Source organism: Callospermophilus lateralis, chromosome 1, assembly GCF_048772815.1.
Source record: "Callospermophilus lateralis isolate mCalLat2 chromosome 1, mCalLat2.hap1, whole genome shotgun sequence".
Taxonomy (NCBI): Eukaryota; Metazoa; Chordata; class Mammalia; order Rodentia; family Sciuridae; genus Callospermophilus; species Callospermophilus lateralis.
Window position 1 is genome coordinate 88,311,737 of NC_135305.1, and position 18,300 is coordinate 88,330,036.

An 18,300-nucleotide genomic window follows, 5' to 3' on the forward strand; every position below is an offset into this window, starting at 1 on the left:
AACATTGATCCCTAGTGTCCCCACCTAACTCCTGCAGCTGCCTCACTTCCAGAGATCTCAGAGCAACATATGAATGCCGTTCTTATTACAGATGGGACAGAGGATCACGTAGTGACAAATGTTCACCAAAGCACAGTGGGGAAATTTGGGGTACAGTTTATTCTCGGGAAACTTCTAGAACTACAAGGAGTCTTAGAAACATAGATTGCAATACCTCAAACATTTTTAGCAGTAAAACATTTTATTCAAATGACGTTTTACACCGAACTCTAATAGATACATTAGCATAGCATTTCTTTTTAAAGTGGAAACTTACATTTATTACAAAGTGAGCTCAATTAGATGTCATTTTATTGAACATGTAAATTTCATATCAGGGGGAAAGAAGATGTTGTGTTCTAGATCAGCACCAGCTTCCACTGTATCTCTCTGTCATGTGTCTGGTTACAGAAGATTGAAAACATTCTGATGTGCACTTACAAATAAGGAGGAACTTGTAAATAGGGATGAACTTTGCTACTCACCCTGCAGTCTCAGGAGACTTTCCAAATAAACTGAAATAAACAGAGACACTTTATTTCAAGAACTACTAGAAAAAATAGCTCATCTTGCAACATAAATCAACATATAAACCATTGCTGATGTGTTAAAGAAAATCAGCATATTCTGTAAAACAAGTGAGCACACAATGGTGTTTAAAATTTTGAAAATATGCTTGTCATCTGATGTGTGAACCAATAGTGTACCCCCTTCTGAAGACACCTCTTCATGGTCCTACGATTCTGCAGAATCTGTTAAAAATGACTTATCAAATTAAATTCCTTCTTCTTACAGATGAAGAATTTAGGCCCAGACTGGGGAGGTTATTGATCCAAGTCACACTATTAGAAATGCATATCTAGGATTAAAACCCAGAACTTTTTACCCTAAGTCCGAGACTCCTTCCACTAAGCAGTCTGCTGTGTTAAGCAGTTTCTCCCTTCTGTATAGGTTTTCTTCCTACAGCTAGCAAAGAATGTAAGCTGACACATTTTATCAGACAATGCCTGAACACTGGTGACATATATTTCCAAGTTTAAAATGAGGAAAAGAAAAGAACTTTGAGTATAAACTCCTTGTAGGATTCACATGCCCAACCCCCACTGATGTCCGTGAACCTGGTGAGCCAAAGAAGGTCCTGCAAGTTCCTATAGTGCATCATCTGCACAGTCATTCGTGCTAGTGACCTCTCTACCTATTTCCTCAATAAATCTTACTGAACAAGTGACAGGCCAGTTGTGTTGCAAAAAAAAAAAAAACATTTCCCCTTTGTTCTCACATTATACTCAGCCCTGAAGACTTCGGTGACCTCAAGCCATTCTGCAGCAGCAGACACCAGCTGGGTATCCTCTAATCCAATTCAGTTCTTACACTGTCTACCTGGAGAAAGTGTCAGATCCCACAGATTGAGCACTCTATCCCCAAGACTGCCCCAACCTCCATTCGATTTCAGGTGACAACTGCAAGCTCAGGTCCTTTCACCTTGCTCACCAAGCACCTGTAAATCAGGTTTCCCACAACTTCCTCCTCAAATTCAGTTAATTTGCTCAAGGAGCTCACAGGATTCAGGAAAAACTCACTTCTGTTTACCAGTTTATTATAGAAGATATTACAAAGGAGGAATGATAGAGCTGTATGGTTCCTAACCCCTTCCCCAAGGCAGGCCATAGATAGTAGGATTTTTCTTCCCCAGGGAAATTCTTGGGCAAGTCTTGTGGGTCACAGAAACTCAAGACCCACCACAGAGCACACTATGCTCTCCAGGCATACCACCCCTCTGGAACCTCCTCATGCTATTACCTGGAGACTCACAGATTGTCACAGGGCATTTAAAAATTTTAACAAAATTCATACAAAATCAAATATGATGTCTCTGGCCTAAAATGGTATAAAACCACAAATCCCTAATGCATATGAGTTCCTACAAATGGAAATGCAGACATAAAAAATGATAAGCTGAAACAAAACCAAACCTGACCACAGACCAATACTAAAACCTGGGAGCAAATGATGGGACTGATGAAAACCATAGCTGCTGAGGCTTTGGCTCCCCAGGCTGGCTTTGATGTGCAAAACAGAGATCATCAGATGAGAGAGAGAAAAAAGAGGTATTAAAGCTCCCCTTTCATCTCTCAGGCTCAGGCCTTTGATTTTGGGGATTGGCTTACTTCACTTAGCACAATATTCTCTAACTCCATCCATGTACCTACAAATGCCATAATTTTATTCTCTTTTAATGCTGAGTAATATTCCATTGTGTATATATGCCACAGTTTCTTTGCCCATTCATCTATTGAAGGACATCTAGGTTGGTTCCACAGTTTGTCTATTGTGAATAGTGCCGCTATAAACATTGATATGTTTGCATCATTATAGTATGCTATTTTTAAGTCCTTTGGGTGTAGACCGAGGCGTGGGATAACTGGATCAAATGGTGGTTCCGTTCTGAGTTTTGTAAGGAATCTCCATACTGCTTTCCAGATTGGCTGCACCAATTTGCAGTCCCACCAGCAAGGTATGAGTGTGCCTTTTCTCTCACATCCTCACCAACACTTATTGTTGCTTATATTCTTGATAGCTGCCATTCTGACTAGAGTGAGATGAAATCTTAGAGTAGTTTTGATTTGCATTTCTCTAATTACTAGAGATATTGAACTTTTTTATATATTTGTTGATTGATTGTATATCTTCTTCTGAGAAGTATTTGTCCAGTTCCTTGGCCCATTTGTTGACTGGGTTGTTTGTTTTTTTTGGTACAAAGCTTTTTGAATTAAGTCAGATTTTAAAACCTATAAGCACCCAGGCCAATAAATCAAGTTGCCTCCAAAGTATAAAAAGTTAATCAAGACTCCAATGTCTCTAACACTAGAATAAATCCAATGACTATAGTATTTTGAAGAAGAAAAAAGTTACGATCCAGCAATTTTATGTCATCAATCTACCTGTCCATATGAGGAAGGGATTTTCAGAAACATGAGCTCTTAAGACATGCGGGAGTTTCAAGAAAATTTCTTGAATTTGTTGGTCAACAATCTAAGGATAAAGACCATCAAGAAAAGTACTCCAGAAAAGGCATACAAGTGATTGGAAGTGAAAAATAAAACTAGTTTAAAAAGAGGAACAATTCTCAGAAAGCCAGATATAAAACTAGATTCAATGAGAACAGGCTTGAAGTTTCTTTTGTAGATGATGGAAATGTTCTAAAATTGGATAATGGAGATACTGGCACAATTTTACAAATTTACTAAAATTCATTTAATTGTATGCTTCACACATAGGTTAATTTTATGGAGAACTAAAGCTCATCAAAATTGTTTTTTTAAAAACTACAAAATCAAATATAAAAATTTATCACATATAAAACCCAAAATCAAATATATTAATATAGCCCTAAGAGGACAGGATAGCCAAAATTGTGTTGAAGATCTTGTCACTAAAAGTATCATTTCACACTTGATTGACAATTGAAAAAAGTAATTAAAATACATTTTTGAAAAGTTAAAGGTAATTGTCAATAGTATATATGCTTTTCAAACACTAGAAAAGAAAAAGGGTAAAGCAAATAAGAGTCCATATATCTAAACGAAAAAAATAAAGGTAAGAGCATCACAATATATCTTTTTCAGTAGAAAATAATGATACAAGAGCAATTAACAATTATTTTTAAATTATATTAATCTCTCTTAAAAGTTAAAACTATCAAATTGGGTCAAAAATAAAATATTGAGTTGGGTGCAATGGCACTTACCTTTAATCCCAGCTACTCAGGAAGCTGAGGAAGAAGATCACAAACTCAAGGCCAGACTCTACGATTTGGCAAAAACTTGTCTCAAGATAAAATTTAATGAAAAAGGGCTGGAGATGTCGGTTAAAGGTACAATCCTCTTGAGTTTAATCCCCACTACTAAAAAAAATTAAATTAAAAAATATACACATATATTATACACATGTGCACACATGCATATAGTAGTACCTAAACAAAGTAAAACAAAAGGGTAAATAAAGACAAAAAGAATGGGAAGCCTAATTTCTTGGTCTGATGAAAGTTTAAACATTTCCAATCAAGAAGCTCATTTAAAATGGTTACTTAGCTCTGTTTGTTGCAACAGAAAGATGACCATCATATATTTTTAAAAGGGAAAAAAAATGTTGATTACACAAAACTATGCAAAGAAGGATCCCACAGTATATTGTGAATCTGTGTGTTCATATGCATACATACCCAACAGAAAGTGCAAAGGGTGTTCACCAAAATGTGAGAAGTAGATTTGAGGAGATTTTAATGTTTTGGTCTGGTTGAATTTTTAGTAATGAGAATATATTCACACACAAAATATATTACTAATTTGTAGAAAAAAATGGCAAATCCATTTCAGGATACCGACCCAGAGAATCATTTCAAATTGAAAAAATAAAATTGATAGTGAATATATAATCCACATAAATTTTATAAAATAAGCTATAGTATGCCAAAATATGTATAAAGTTAAGATGAAAATAGAAGAAGAAATTTCTAAGACAAAAATATAGCAGAAGTTTCTAATAAACAACCAGTCTCCATCAGATCAAACAACCCAAAAAATTTTAAAAATTAAAAAAGGATCTAAATGATGGTTTTAATAATAGCTAATCTGCTATTAATACTAGCTAATAACTGACCTGGATTACATAATGACAATATAATTAATTTAGTGAATATATTAATTATATATATGAAAACAGGATACTTATTTTATTTTTTAGTACCTATAGAATATTTCCAACAATTGATCTAGAATTGGAACACCTAGGAAGTTGCTAACTCATGCTCTTAACTACAACTCTATTAAAAAATCCACAGATTACTTTAATGAAAACTGCCAAATATGAAGTCCATCAAATGGAAAAATAAGCAAGAATAGCAAAGAACTTTTTGAAAAAAGATGAATGAATATAGTCTTGTCATATTAGATGTAAAAATATACCACAAGGGACTGAAGTTGTAGGTCAGTAGAAGAGCACTTGTCTAGCGTGTGTGAGGCACTGGGTTCGATTCTCAGCACCACATATAAATTTTTTGCAAAGATCTAAACTCTATCGATAACTAATATATATATATAATATTATATATATAATATGTATATAATATGTGTATATATTATATATAATATAATATATACATATGTATGTATATAATATATATACATGCATATGTGTATATATATAATATACATGTCACAAAGTTACAATAACTAAAAGCATCACACAAGAATAGAAAGAGTCTGACAAATCGCATAGAAATTATAAAAAGAGACCCAAATGTGTGTACACGTGTGTATAACATTATTATTAAAGAAGTATTTTACATCATTGCAAAAAAGAATGGAAAAAATTAGGGGGAAAAACAAAATTAAATCCCACCTGGGCATTGTGGCACATGCCTATAATCCTAGGGGCTCAGAAAGCTGAAGCAGGAGGATCATAAATTCAAAGCCAGCTTTAGCAACTTAGTGAGCCCCTATCTCTAAATAAAATATTTAAAAAGGGCTAGAGATGGGAGTGTGACTCAGCGGTTAAACACCCCTGGTTTCAATACCCAGGACCAAAAATAAATAAATAAATAAATAAATAAATCTTTACCTCATCATTTTATCTGAATTAAATGTTTAAATATAAAAATAAAACTATAAAGTTCTACAAGAAAATACTGATGCATGTTTTCATAATCCTTTCAATGTAGAAGGTTTTTCTAAATATGAACAGTAAGTGAACAAAAAATGGATTGGTTTTCTTAAAAACTGAACACTTGGACACAAAACAAGTTTCCAAGGTTTACTTACAAAAATGAAAATTATTTGCTGCCAATATTACCTATGTTTCATAGCCTAAATATATTAAAAGTTTATGTAAATTAGAAAAAAAACAATAGAAAGGCAGGAATGTGGTATTTATAAAAGAACAACAGATGATAATTAATACCTGGAGGGAAAAATGGTTCAACTTCACAAAGAGTCAAGAAAAGGAACGGGAGAATTATATGCCGCTTTTTAATCTAGTAAGTTACAACTTTTTTAAAGGTTGAAGTCCACATTTAAACCATGTCAATAGGTAAATATAAACTTACTTATATGAGAATTAAAAACTGGTACAACATTGGAGATGGGGAGGGTTTAATATATATATTTCAAATATCTCAAAAGTTTTCAACTCTTAATGCCCAACAACTTTACTTCTAGGAATGTATCCTAAGGCAGAAAAAAATTTATAAAATGGTAGGGACATTGAGACTTTCTATAACATTATTTGTGACACCAAGAAAGCAGAAAGGACTTAAACATACAACCATAAAGAATCAGCTAAATAAATCATGGTACCTGAACAATTTTGATGAAGAAGAAGATTGATATGAAAAGATATTAATTATACGTTGTTAGGTGGGGAAAGAGGTAAACAACATCCAGTAATGATCTGGGTGGGGGGGACAATGAATATACCTGTGCAAATTCATTAAAAACATTTTTCTCAGTCACTAAAATGTTAACGGTAGTTCTTTCCACATATTGCATTACAGGTATCTTGTGTTTTCTTGGCCAATCTTGATTTTATAAAATTTTCCATCATCAACATGCACAACCTGCACAATAACTATCAAAATACTAACAATCATAGTAATAAGGTGCTAAAATTATTGAGTTTTTCTTCTTTCAAAGAGCTAGTTCTTTTTCTCCTTAGCATGGAAGGAACTGCTACGGTTCCCATTAATGAAAAAAGACCTGGCTTGCCATCACCCTGAGGGACACTGTCAGTGGAATGATTACAGCTGCTATGACAACAAAGGGAGGATGTGATGTCACATAATGATCCAGTGACTTCGACGTTCCTGTCCCAATGCAGAGCTTTTGATGCTAGCTGGAAATCCAGCAGAGACCTCATTAAGGGCATCTGTTCAGTAATTACTACAAGTTTCCCCTCGTCACGCATACAACTCTGAAAACAGTCCCAGCACAGAACTCCGATGCCTGAGTCACAGAGGGCCCTTAATCTTCCACTTCTGTAGAGCTCAGACTGACAGCCACCAGAGATGCAGGGTCAAGTTTCAGCACAGGCAGGAAAGGCAACCTTGATCAACAGAGACCAGGAGGGAAAAGGCGGAGGACTTAAACTGAAGCTAAGATAAACTAAAGCCTCAAGGTGTTTAACTAAGGTATTCCATATTGCATTTCCCTGGCACATTTAGATATTTTCATTTCCATCAGAGAAAATTTAATATGCCTCTAACCTATCACAAAAAAGGGCAAATAGCAGTGACTGCACAGCCAGCCAGAGAATCCATTGCAATATCCGAATGCATAATAAATTCTCCTTCAATGAAAATGAAATCCCAAGACCCTCCTCGCACAGCACTAGCACAGCGCTCTGCATGGAGGAGAAGCAGGTTGCTGTGGTGGAGGGAGCCAGACAGAGATGGCTTCCAGTCCCAGCCCTATTATTTAATCTCCGAGCCTCAGGCTCCTGACCTATAAACTGAGAATAATAATGCATCAAAAAGTTTGTTGAAAATTAAACATAAGGTTCTGAGCCTAGTATCTAGCACTTCAAAAAAAAGTTCTTCCGTGTGTGTGTGTGTGTGTGTGTGTGTGTGTGAAATATGAAGAGGTCAGTGAATTAACTGGTTCCTTATCTTAACTGGACCAATGCTAAAGTTTGCTCCCTGGTCTCTCTAAGATTCATATTCTCTCTCATTCATATTCTCTCTCTCTCTCTCTCTCTCTCTCTCTCTCTCTCTCTCTCTCTCCTCTCTCTCTCCCCACCCTCCACCCACCCCCTACTCCTACTGCTAACCACTATCATGCTAACATACCATTCTGTTCTTATGCATGGTATGTCTCTATCTAGAATATTCCCCAACTTCTCCCTTATCCATTGCATCTCCAACCTCATCCAGCTCAGTGGTTTCTAAACAAGACTGCACTTCAAAATGAGCTTTCTAAAAATGTGCATGCCTGGGCCCCATCCTAGAGCTATGGAATTAGAATCTCTAGTGCATGTAGTCCAGAAGTCTTTAACAAGATCCCTATTTGGTTCTAATGCAGCCAGCTGCACTATTTGAGATGTAACTGGTTCCTCCCTCTTTAAAACTCAGTTCAAGAACTCTCCTACATCACTGGTAGGATAGTACATGGTGCTTTTAAAAACCGCCTGGCAGTTCCTTGAAAGTTACACATTAAGCCAGGTGTGGTGGTGCATGCCTATAATCCCAGTGCCTTGGGAGGCTGAGGCAGGAGGATCACAAGTTCAAGGCCAGCCTAAGCCATTTAGTGAGGCCTTAAACAACTTAGCAAGACCCTGTCTCAAAAAAAATTTTTTTAAATATAAAAAGAGCTGGGGATGTTGCTCAGTGTTTAAACACTCCTGGGTTCAATGCCCAGTACCAAAAAAAAAAAAAGTTACCCATGAATTTACCATACAATGCAGCAGTTTCACTCCTAGGAATCTACCCAAGAGACTGAACACATAAAACACATACATCCACACAGGCTTATACAAAAATTTTATAGCAGCACTATTCATAATAGCCAAAACCTGGAAACAACCAGTGTCCATCAAATGGTGAATAGATAAGTAAATGTATATATCCATTTATTGTAATACTATTCAAATAAAACAGAATGAAGCACATACACCTGGTGATCGCACAACTCTGGAAATTTTTTTTAAATGTTGAATTGCAATCTTTAAAATGGGTGAATTGTACGACATGTAAATTATATCTCAATAAAAACCAAAAGATGGGAAAGGAAAAGGAAAAAAGAGATGGGAAGGAAGAAAGAGGAATTGGAGAGGCGGGGGGAGGCATGGAATGGAAAAGAAGGGAAAGCAAAGGAGAGAAAAACAACAAGAGTAGAAAAATCTGAGTCCAAGCTTGTGTCAACTCCTACAGGAAGTCCCGCCTTCCCACCCCTGAGTTATCCTCACCCTTTACAAATTCCTGAAACAGCACCCGGCCTGGGCATGGTACTCTTCAATGTCAAGTCTCCCCACAAGCCCACACACTGCTCAAGGCTGAGAGAAATTGTCTAATGCCTCCCTATATTTGCAGGGCAGTGCGCGGGCACTCAACTGTTTATAAGAGAAGGGAAAGGAAGGAGTGGCCTTCTGAGTTGTCAGTTGAAATAAACTGTAAGAAACAAGTCCTAAGAATTTGATATTCGGGCTGGGGATGTGGCTCAAGCGGTAGCGTGCTCGCCTGGCATGCGGGCGGCCCAGGTCCGATCCTCAGCACCACATACAAACAAAGATGTTGTGTCCACCGAAAACTAAACAATAAATATTAAAATTCTTTCTCTCTAAAAAAAAAAAAACAAAAAAAAAAAAAACCAGAATTTGATATTCAGTTCTCCTCCCTCAGGCCAAATCACAAAGCCTCTCATTCGGATGCTAAGAGGACATCCCAAAGGGCTTTGGATTTTTACCAAAGGCTTGTCCCACAGGTGTAAGAAGAGCCCTCTAACATCTCCGTGCATAGTCGGGCTTGCACACGACCATTATAGCTTCTGATACCCTGGATTCCCTTGTCTGCTTCCCTGGACAAGTACCTTACCTTCCCTACAGGAAAATGGATATTTAAGTAAGCTAATGTTTACAAAGCTCAATTGCAGACAGAGAATAAGTATATATGATGTGTATGTGTAAATGTTTGTATATAAAATAAGTGTGAGTATAAGCGGGGAGACACCACCACCTATGCTGTGAAACAGATAAATTTCGCCAGGCTCCTGAGCATTCAGGATCAGAGACGGTGATGTGAGCATAAGAGGACCTAGACACTAACCAGAGAGAGAGCTATGTAATCCAAAAGGTCCATATATACTATGAAGTTTTTTAAAGCAAGTAATAGAACACATATGAACCATATAAATAAAACTGTAATAGAATCACATGTGTGCCTAGGATAGCATATTAACAGAGGGCATCTCTGGATAATGAGGGGTTTTTTTCCTGAGTTCCTAAAATGAATTTGGATCATTTTATAGGCAAATAAAATAAATAATGCTATGTTCATTTTGTTAAGAAATGAATTAAATAATTAGGAAAATGAAGACAGCCTCCAGCCTCCAAGGACCACCTTCATCTCTGGCAGCCTGAAAATTTGTCTGGTTTGCTCCAAAAAGAGAACTAATACTCAGAAGGATCCAGGAAGGCCCAGATACAGAGAGGAAAGTCAAACATACAGTAATAGCTAGTTATTACCAATAGCAACACCATTCGTCTCTCACCCATTGACTTGCCACAGAAATGCCAGAGTCTGTTTATAGACACAGTTCTGATCAGGTTGCCTCTGCTCAAAATGGTTTGTTACCTTCCACTGCGCTTGGGGAAAAGACCCAAAGCTTGACTTCATAGTCAGTCTTGACTCTGACAACCTCTGCTCACCCCCCTAACCTCTTCCTCTACCCACCCAACAGCCCATTTCACCCACAGGACCACAGAGGTCAGTGAATTAACTGGTCCCTTATTAAATCTTTACTGGACCAATGCAAGTCTCCTACCTGGTCCCCGGCCTCTCTAACTCTCTCTCCGCCCCCTCTCTCCCCACTCCCCACTCACCCTCTACTCCTACTGCTAACCACTATCAAGCTAACATACCATGCTGTTCTTATACATAGTATGTCTTTGTCTAGAATGTTCCCCAATTTCTCCCCTGTTCATTGTATCTCCAACCTCATCCAGCTCAGTGGTTTCTAAACAAGACTGAACTTCAAAATGAGCTTAAAAACTGTGCATGCCTGGGCCTCATCTTAGAGCTATGGAATCAGAATCTCTAGAGCATGTGGTCCCTCCCAACTCCTCTCCCACAACTTTGAGCAAGGAAGCCCACCGCAACCCCAGGCAGGTTTAGTCCCTCTCCTGGACACTCCCACAGCACCTGGGCCTTTCCATCTGAAGACAGCACAGTCTTACCACCACCGTCTAAGACCACCGCTGGATTACATACGCCAGGACATCATGCTGGTCTGTTCTGTAACCCAGGTGCCTAACGCAAAGCTGCCTCAAGGTGGCTCTTCACAAAGACATATTATATGAGTGACAGCAACCCAGGGGGGCAGGCAGGACTGGCAGGGGAACTGCCAAGGAGGAACCCAGATAAAAGCAAAATCAGGGTTAGGGGAAGCCAAGGAGCCCTACCTGGGAAGGAGGACATGATCCTGCAAGCAAGGGGAGCTTTTTAGCTAGAGGGCAGCAGGATCAGAAGCTCTGCAGGATTTGAATACTAATTAGATGAGGTGGATGGAGGTGGGGACACAGGAAAAGGAAGGTGAGAGGGTCCCCAGATTTCTAGTTCCACTGCCTGAACTTTCTCAGAACCGTAGAAACTAGGTTTGAGTCACTGTTCTGAAACAAGTCGCTACGACTTCTTGGAACTCCAGTTTCACTTGGCCATTCCCTGAACCCTTCCCACTCTGAGAAAGCCTGGGTGGTCATCAGGACTCAAAACATAACCCCTCCAGGGAGTGACAGCAGCAACCAGTTCATTTTATATCTGCAGAATGGAGCTAATCATAATGATCTTGCACAGTTTTTGATAGAATCAGCTGAGTTGATATTTGGGAAAGTACGTCACAAGTGGTAAAGACTCGTGATCGCCATCATCAACATGAGGGCATCTTGCATAAGTGCATAATCACCCTCCCTTCCCAGCACAAAAGGCAGCCTCCTTGAAGGACTCACTAAGAGCAGGTTTATGGTCTTACACAACTGAACTGAATTCTGCATCTTTTAAGTTTGTCTATCTACACAGTTGGCCTCAAGAATGACCCAGATGAGAAAGACAGAAAGAAAATACATCTTGTTGGAAAATGGGTTTCCCTGGGGCTCAGCAGATGGCTAGGATGGAGTTCAGCTCAGAAATCCTGCTGCTTTGCTTCTTCAAAGACACTGGAATCCCCTTTGATACTTATTGACTTGACAAAATTTGGAAATCTAAAGTAACTTCCAACTGTTAAAGAAAGATGAGTCATTAGACTCAGTGGGCCTTTCTTGGAAACTGTAAACTAATGCTTTTAAAATAGAAATCCATCCACTTTCCCACTCACTGCCTAAATTCTATTGTGTTGATTCGGGTTCCCTGGGCCCGGAGTGAAGTAAAAAAATGCTAGCTTTTTCCTGGAGCCTGTCAGAGACCAAAAGCCTCCCCAGGGCTGGAGGGGTCCCATATTTTGTGATTACAGGGCAATCATCAGGCCAGTTGAGATACCTTCAGGTTTGGCGTAAACTATGGAGGGAGAAAAGGAGGGAAAAGAAACTGATATTTTATAGTCACCTACAATGGTCTCCTTACTGCACCATATGTCATCTGATAGGTAGAGCATGTGTAGAAATGTAGATATCATGTGTATCTTTCAGAGGTATTAGCATATGTAGATATTATTCCTACTTTACAAGATTAGGAAACAAGATTGGGAAAGGTTTAAAAAAAGTGGTCAAATATCTTGTAAATGGTGAATATCTGAACTCAGCAATTCAACTTCTGGATTGCTCAAAAATAAAAAAGGAATATTTTTCCTACCACATACGCCACCATAATTTTTTGAGAGTTTCCAAGAATCAAGCATCTGAGCAGACCCAACACTGCATTCCAACCAAACACATATACACACACATACATGTACCCAGTGAAACCAGGACAGAGCCCTGGAGCTGAACCACAATGGAAACCCTCACTCATTAGTAGGACTTTGGAGAAGTCACTTCCATATCTAATTTCAACTTGTGAAAACTGAATTAGACCATCTCTTAAAAGCCCTTGCTTGTGTGCTGGTGGTCACGAAGCACATCCTTCTTTCATCTCTTTCTCCAAGCACATGGAATTCTACCTGCGCCACTTTACAGGGTTTTCAAGAGAGGAAACACAGCCAGCATTTTGGAGAAGCACAAAGGGCAGGAGTCAGTGCGTCAATTAACATGACTCGCCCTCAAAAGAAAGCAACTCTGACAGCAGTACGTGTGCTCTAATCCTTATGGACAGAGCTACTGGAAGTTGGTTTGCACCCCCATCCAGCAGCTTCTGCCCTTCATCACGTGCAAACCAACTTCCAGCAGCTCTGTCTCAAGCCCACGGAGAGCCCCTCAGGGAAGCACTGGTTCCCAGGCCAAGATCCCACCACACTCCAGAGCTTGCCTGCCAGCTGCACAGGAAGTACCAACCGGCTCTCCCCAAAGCAGCTGGCACCAATTACCCAGCCCCAGCTGGAAGCACTTGGCTGAGGAGAGGCAAGCCTCCAGATCTCTGGCCTGGTCGGAAATCCTACCCCAAAACAAAGACAGCCTTGCAGCCACACCAGCACTTGACATAAGTGCTGGTCGGGGGCTATGGGAGGCAGCCAGTGGCAGGCCAGTGAACACCATCCAGAGAAGCAGCTGCAGGTCTGGGAGTCTTGCCCGCTCCCTGATTTCAGAGCTTCTCTATCTTCACAACCAACAGCTACCAATTACCGGTCACCTAGAGCAAGCTGGGTTCCTACATCCCTCGCCCAGTTGACTCCTCCAACAATGCACCAAAGTAGGAATTATTATTTCCATTACTGATAAGGGGCCTGAGACTCAAAGAGGTGAATGATCTTTCCCACAGCCATAGGGACAGGAAGTGCAAGAGCTGGATCTAGAGCCCAAGTCTTCAGCATGGCTTTTCTCTCTACCCGGCAGCCCAGCCTAGGAGAGCTCACCATCCAATGAGGGCCTGGCAGTTAGGGACTCACTTTGCCAAACTATCACATTTGACATGTCCTAAAAGATGATCAGCTGGTTGAGGGAATGTGGGTACTTGGAGGCCCATCAAGAATCCAACACATTGCAAGATCAGAAAACCAGCACCCCAGGACACAAAAGTGAATGCCTTTCAGCAGGAAATGCCAATATTGAACAACAAAAACCATAAAACCAAGATCATCCTTACAGCTTTTCAAGAAACAGTACAAATGGGTATCTAAAGAAGCAGAACTGAGCTGGTTATTATTTTTATGCTGATATTAATGTATTGTTATTACATTTTATGTTCATGTATTATGATGAATAAGTGATAATAAAAATATTATTATAACAGCTACATAAAACTTACTGTCCCAGGTGCAGTTTCAAGTGTTTGATATGTATCAATCCATTTAATCCTCCAACACTCTAGGAGGTAGGTATTATAATTATAATTATCTCCATTTTACAGAGGAGCACATTAGATGCAGAGAGACTAAATAACTTGTCCAAGATCACACAGCTAATAAACTCTGAAGCCAAAATTCAAACCAAAACAGTCAAGCTCCAGATTCCATGCTCTTAACTTCACATTCTGCCTCTTAGATCCAGCAAGTATTCACTGAGCTGGAGCCAGGCTCCCTGCTGCTATGGATCTTATCTGTTATTACATGTATTCTTCCTAACAACCAAGTCTACCAATGTGAATTAAAGTCATAAAGGTTCCACGCCACATCTGAATGGAGTTAAGCTCGCACCCAAGCAGGAACACTTGGAAATCTCCACCTAGCTCCTCATTCCTGCTGGTCACTAGCATCACTAGAAGGCCCAGACAGTTACACAATGATTAGTCCTTGGTCCTTCTTTAAGTCTAACTCAGTGGTGACCAAATATCACTGTGAGTATTAAAAAAAAAACAGTGCAAAGTTGTCTACAGAAAACTTAGTATGTTTACTTCATGAATAATTCTCAGCCGAGTACAGTGGTGCACACCTGTAATCCCAGCAGCCCAGGAGGCTGAGGCAGGAGGATCATGAGTTCAAAGCCAGCCTCAGCAACTTAACAAGACTCCAAGCAACTCAGTGAGACTCTGTCTCTAAGTAAAATACAAAAAAGGACTAGGGATGTGGTTCAGTGGTTAAGTGCCCCTGGGTTCAATCCCCGGTACAAAAAAAGAAAAAGATTAATTTTGACTCTGAGCTCATCATTAGTCCTACATGCAATTTGTTTCCCGTTTGTTCCAAATTCTGCAAAGATTCTTCACCAGAAGTTCCTTTACACCCCTGTGGCTGTCCCCAAGCCCTCCCAACTCTGAGAAACCTAGGGGTCATCAGGACTCAAAGCCCATCTTCTTCAGGGAGATTTCCCTACTCAACCAGTTGATTTATAAATGGAGAAACTGAGGCCCATGTTAAGTGACTTACTCAGCATTAGAAAGCAAGTAAGAGCTAACCCCATCTATGGACTCTGAGTCCAGTGTGGGTCTTCCCCATACGGCTACACTGTTTTTTTCCTCGTGGTCCGTAGCCCTGCCCTTCCCCATCATCTAGTTCAGTGCTAAATGCAGCCAATGTTTGTTGACTCGCCAATAACTCTAGCTAACAATTCTGGAGGCCCAGGATGTGCCAGGCCCTGTACTAAAAGCTAGAATTACATTTTTATTTTCATGGACCCTAAATATGTTTGCCATTGTGGACTCCTTCCTCCATTAAAAAAAATCATTTCTATAATTTTAAAATATATTTTAGAATTGCATTAGTATGAAGAAAAATATATTAATATCACAAATTTTTACTTTTTTCTGGTAAAAACACTAAACATGAGATCTACTCATTTAAAATAATCTTTACAATGCTTCATAGCAGAACTCTAGAACTTATTCATCTTGCTTGACTAAAACTTTATAAATAGATATCTTATTTAGCTTCAACATCCTTTCTGATTTTAAAAGAAATTAAATATTTGCATAGGCTACTAAAAATTTTGTGTGCTGACACTTTGCCTATTGTGCTCAGTGAATATGTCAGCCCTCACTTGCATGACCTCATTTAATTTCCCATTCCAGCAAGGTAGATGCCAGTTATTATGTCTTAGGAAAGCCGTACCAGTTGTACGGCTTAGGAAACTTGACTTTAATCATGAAATGCCAGATGTCTGATATCACAAGCAAAAGAAGACAGGATTCAGGATTTGAACCTTGAGTGGCTAACTCCAGACAGTGAAGGTTATAGTTTGGACTCTACTAAGTCCAGTTTTGGCCCCTCTTCCTGCTGTGTCCCCATCCAGATCCCCAAATCAGGCTCAGGATTGTCAGACCTGCAATGTTGTTCTCCCTACCATCCCCATTGTCCCCATGGTGCCAGGTGGACTCTGCCCAGGTCCCTGGAGCCCAGAAAGACATGACAGGCTCAGGAAGGTCCATTAACCCATGCAAGGCCAAGAGGGTGCCCAGAGCACACTTTGCTCTTATTCCCGTCTAGTGTCAAGGCCAGCACAGTTGTAGAGGGCGTCCTGCCTACCTGTCCCAGAGTTCACCCACAGATCCTCAGGATCACACAGTGACCCTCATTCCTTATACTTCCCTCGCCGTGGCTCACCTTCCAGGATGGTATCATTAGTCCCATTTATTCCGAGAAGAAAAGTGTGCCTCAGAGAAATTAAAAGACTTGCCTAGTGGGCATCACAACCCCAGAAACCAGGGCTTCCCTTGACAATGCCACCTCTCAGCTGACTCACACCCCTAAAACCACGCACCCTGCTGGCTGTTGACAATCACCACCCCACAGTGAGAACCTCATTCTTCAAATTAAAGACACGATTCGTTTTGCTAGAAATGCAGATGCCATGATGCGGGGTGGTACACCACTATTAACTTTGCACTACTGGCAAGAAGCATTTGAAGGGCAATTAGGAGTCAACACAGAATTTTTTTTCATATATAACTGTACTCAATCCTCACCACAGCTCGATAGCTGAGCATCACACTCCCCATTTACATATGAAGAAAATGAGGCTAAGAGAGGTGAAGTGACTTTCCCAAGGTGCCCAATGAAGGGAAGCTAAGAGGCAGAGCAAGAATCCAAGCCCCAGTTTGCACACCTCCTCTCTCTGCACCCTGCTCCACTCGACTCTGGCTCCAGTCTTCCCAGGGATGTGAGGAAAGGGAAGGAATTAGGTCAGTGAATACCGGGAGGTATCTGTAGTGTACAGCAGCTTATCTGCAGTTTCACTCTCTGAAGCTTTTAGTTATCCACAGCCAATCATGGCCCCAAACTATCAAATGGAAAATTCCAGAAATAAGCCATTTGTAAGTTTTTAATTGCACCGTCTCCTGAGTAGCATGATGAAATCTTGCCATCCTACATGACAGGTAAATCTTTTTTCTCTAGCACGTACCCAGCATTATACATACAGTATAAATAAGATATTTGGGGAGAGGGAGACAACATTCACATACATTTTATCACAGTATATTGTTAAAATTGTTCTATTTTATTATTAATTATTGTTAATATCTAATTGTGCCTAATTTATAAAGTACACTTTATCAAAAGTATGCATGTATAGGAAAAAACATAGCAGACATAGGGTCCCCTACAATCTGCAGTTTCAGGCATCCTTGGGGGTCTTCACAGGTATCCTTTGAGAACAGAGGGCTCTGCTGTTACCTTAGCTCTCTGTTGGGTTCTTTGATCCCCATTGTTGTCTCCACCAGGCATACAAGGACCAAAGAAGGTCTTGCACCCACTTGGACAGACAAGACAACTCAGTCAGGAGTCCTCAGCCATATGCACCACGGGAGGTCTACACTATGCCTTCACTGAATGTGGGCCACACTCCCAGTGCTGGCACAAACCACCCTGGCCTCAGCCACCCACAGAGCCCTGCGAGCACCAGGTTCTCTCTAGGACAGCATTTGCCTTCAGGCCTTGGCAGGCCAAGGGTGACTGGGAACCCTCAGTCTCAATCCCTCCAGCCTTGGATTGCTGCTAGGGGCCCCTTGTTTTTCCTCCTCTGTGATAACCCAAAGAGAGAAACACAGGGCAGGGAGCCAGTAATAGTTGCTACAGGAAACACACCCCTCTGTGAACAAGGCCTCTTCAGTACAAGACAGGCCTAGAATTTCCCACACAACCACCATCTTTGAAGGAAGTAGCTTCTCTGTGACACACCCACCACTTCACATCCTCCAGCCTGTAGTTCTACCCATTTCACTGAATAACATCGCTGAGTGGAGGAGGGAAAATGAAGGGCCCTCCCTGAGCCCCACTTGCACATCTGTAAAGTGAGAAATGAGGAGCATCCAAAGAGATCCGGTGAGGCCCACTTGGGGGATAGAGGGGTGACAAGAAAAAAGCACTATGCCCTTTTGTAAACCAACTTCATGGGGTGGAGGAGGGGGGTATCTGCATTTCAGGTAGCCTCAGAAAAAATCTGCATCCACTTAATACCAACCCTGATAGATATCCAAATGCCAGAAAACAAAGGAAGTTTGTCCAAAAAACAAGATTCTGCTTCACCATTCCCCCCATTCAC

General features: G+C 40.3%; 1 protein-coding gene across 3 annotated transcripts in view; it reads right to left on the reverse strand.

Annotated features, from left to right (window-relative positions):
* Positions 1–18,300, reverse strand: part of Pde1c (phosphodiesterase 1C) — a 511,610-nt gene that overhangs the window by 487,809 nt on the left and 5,501 nt on the right. The gene's annotated exons all lie outside the window — the stretch shown is intronic.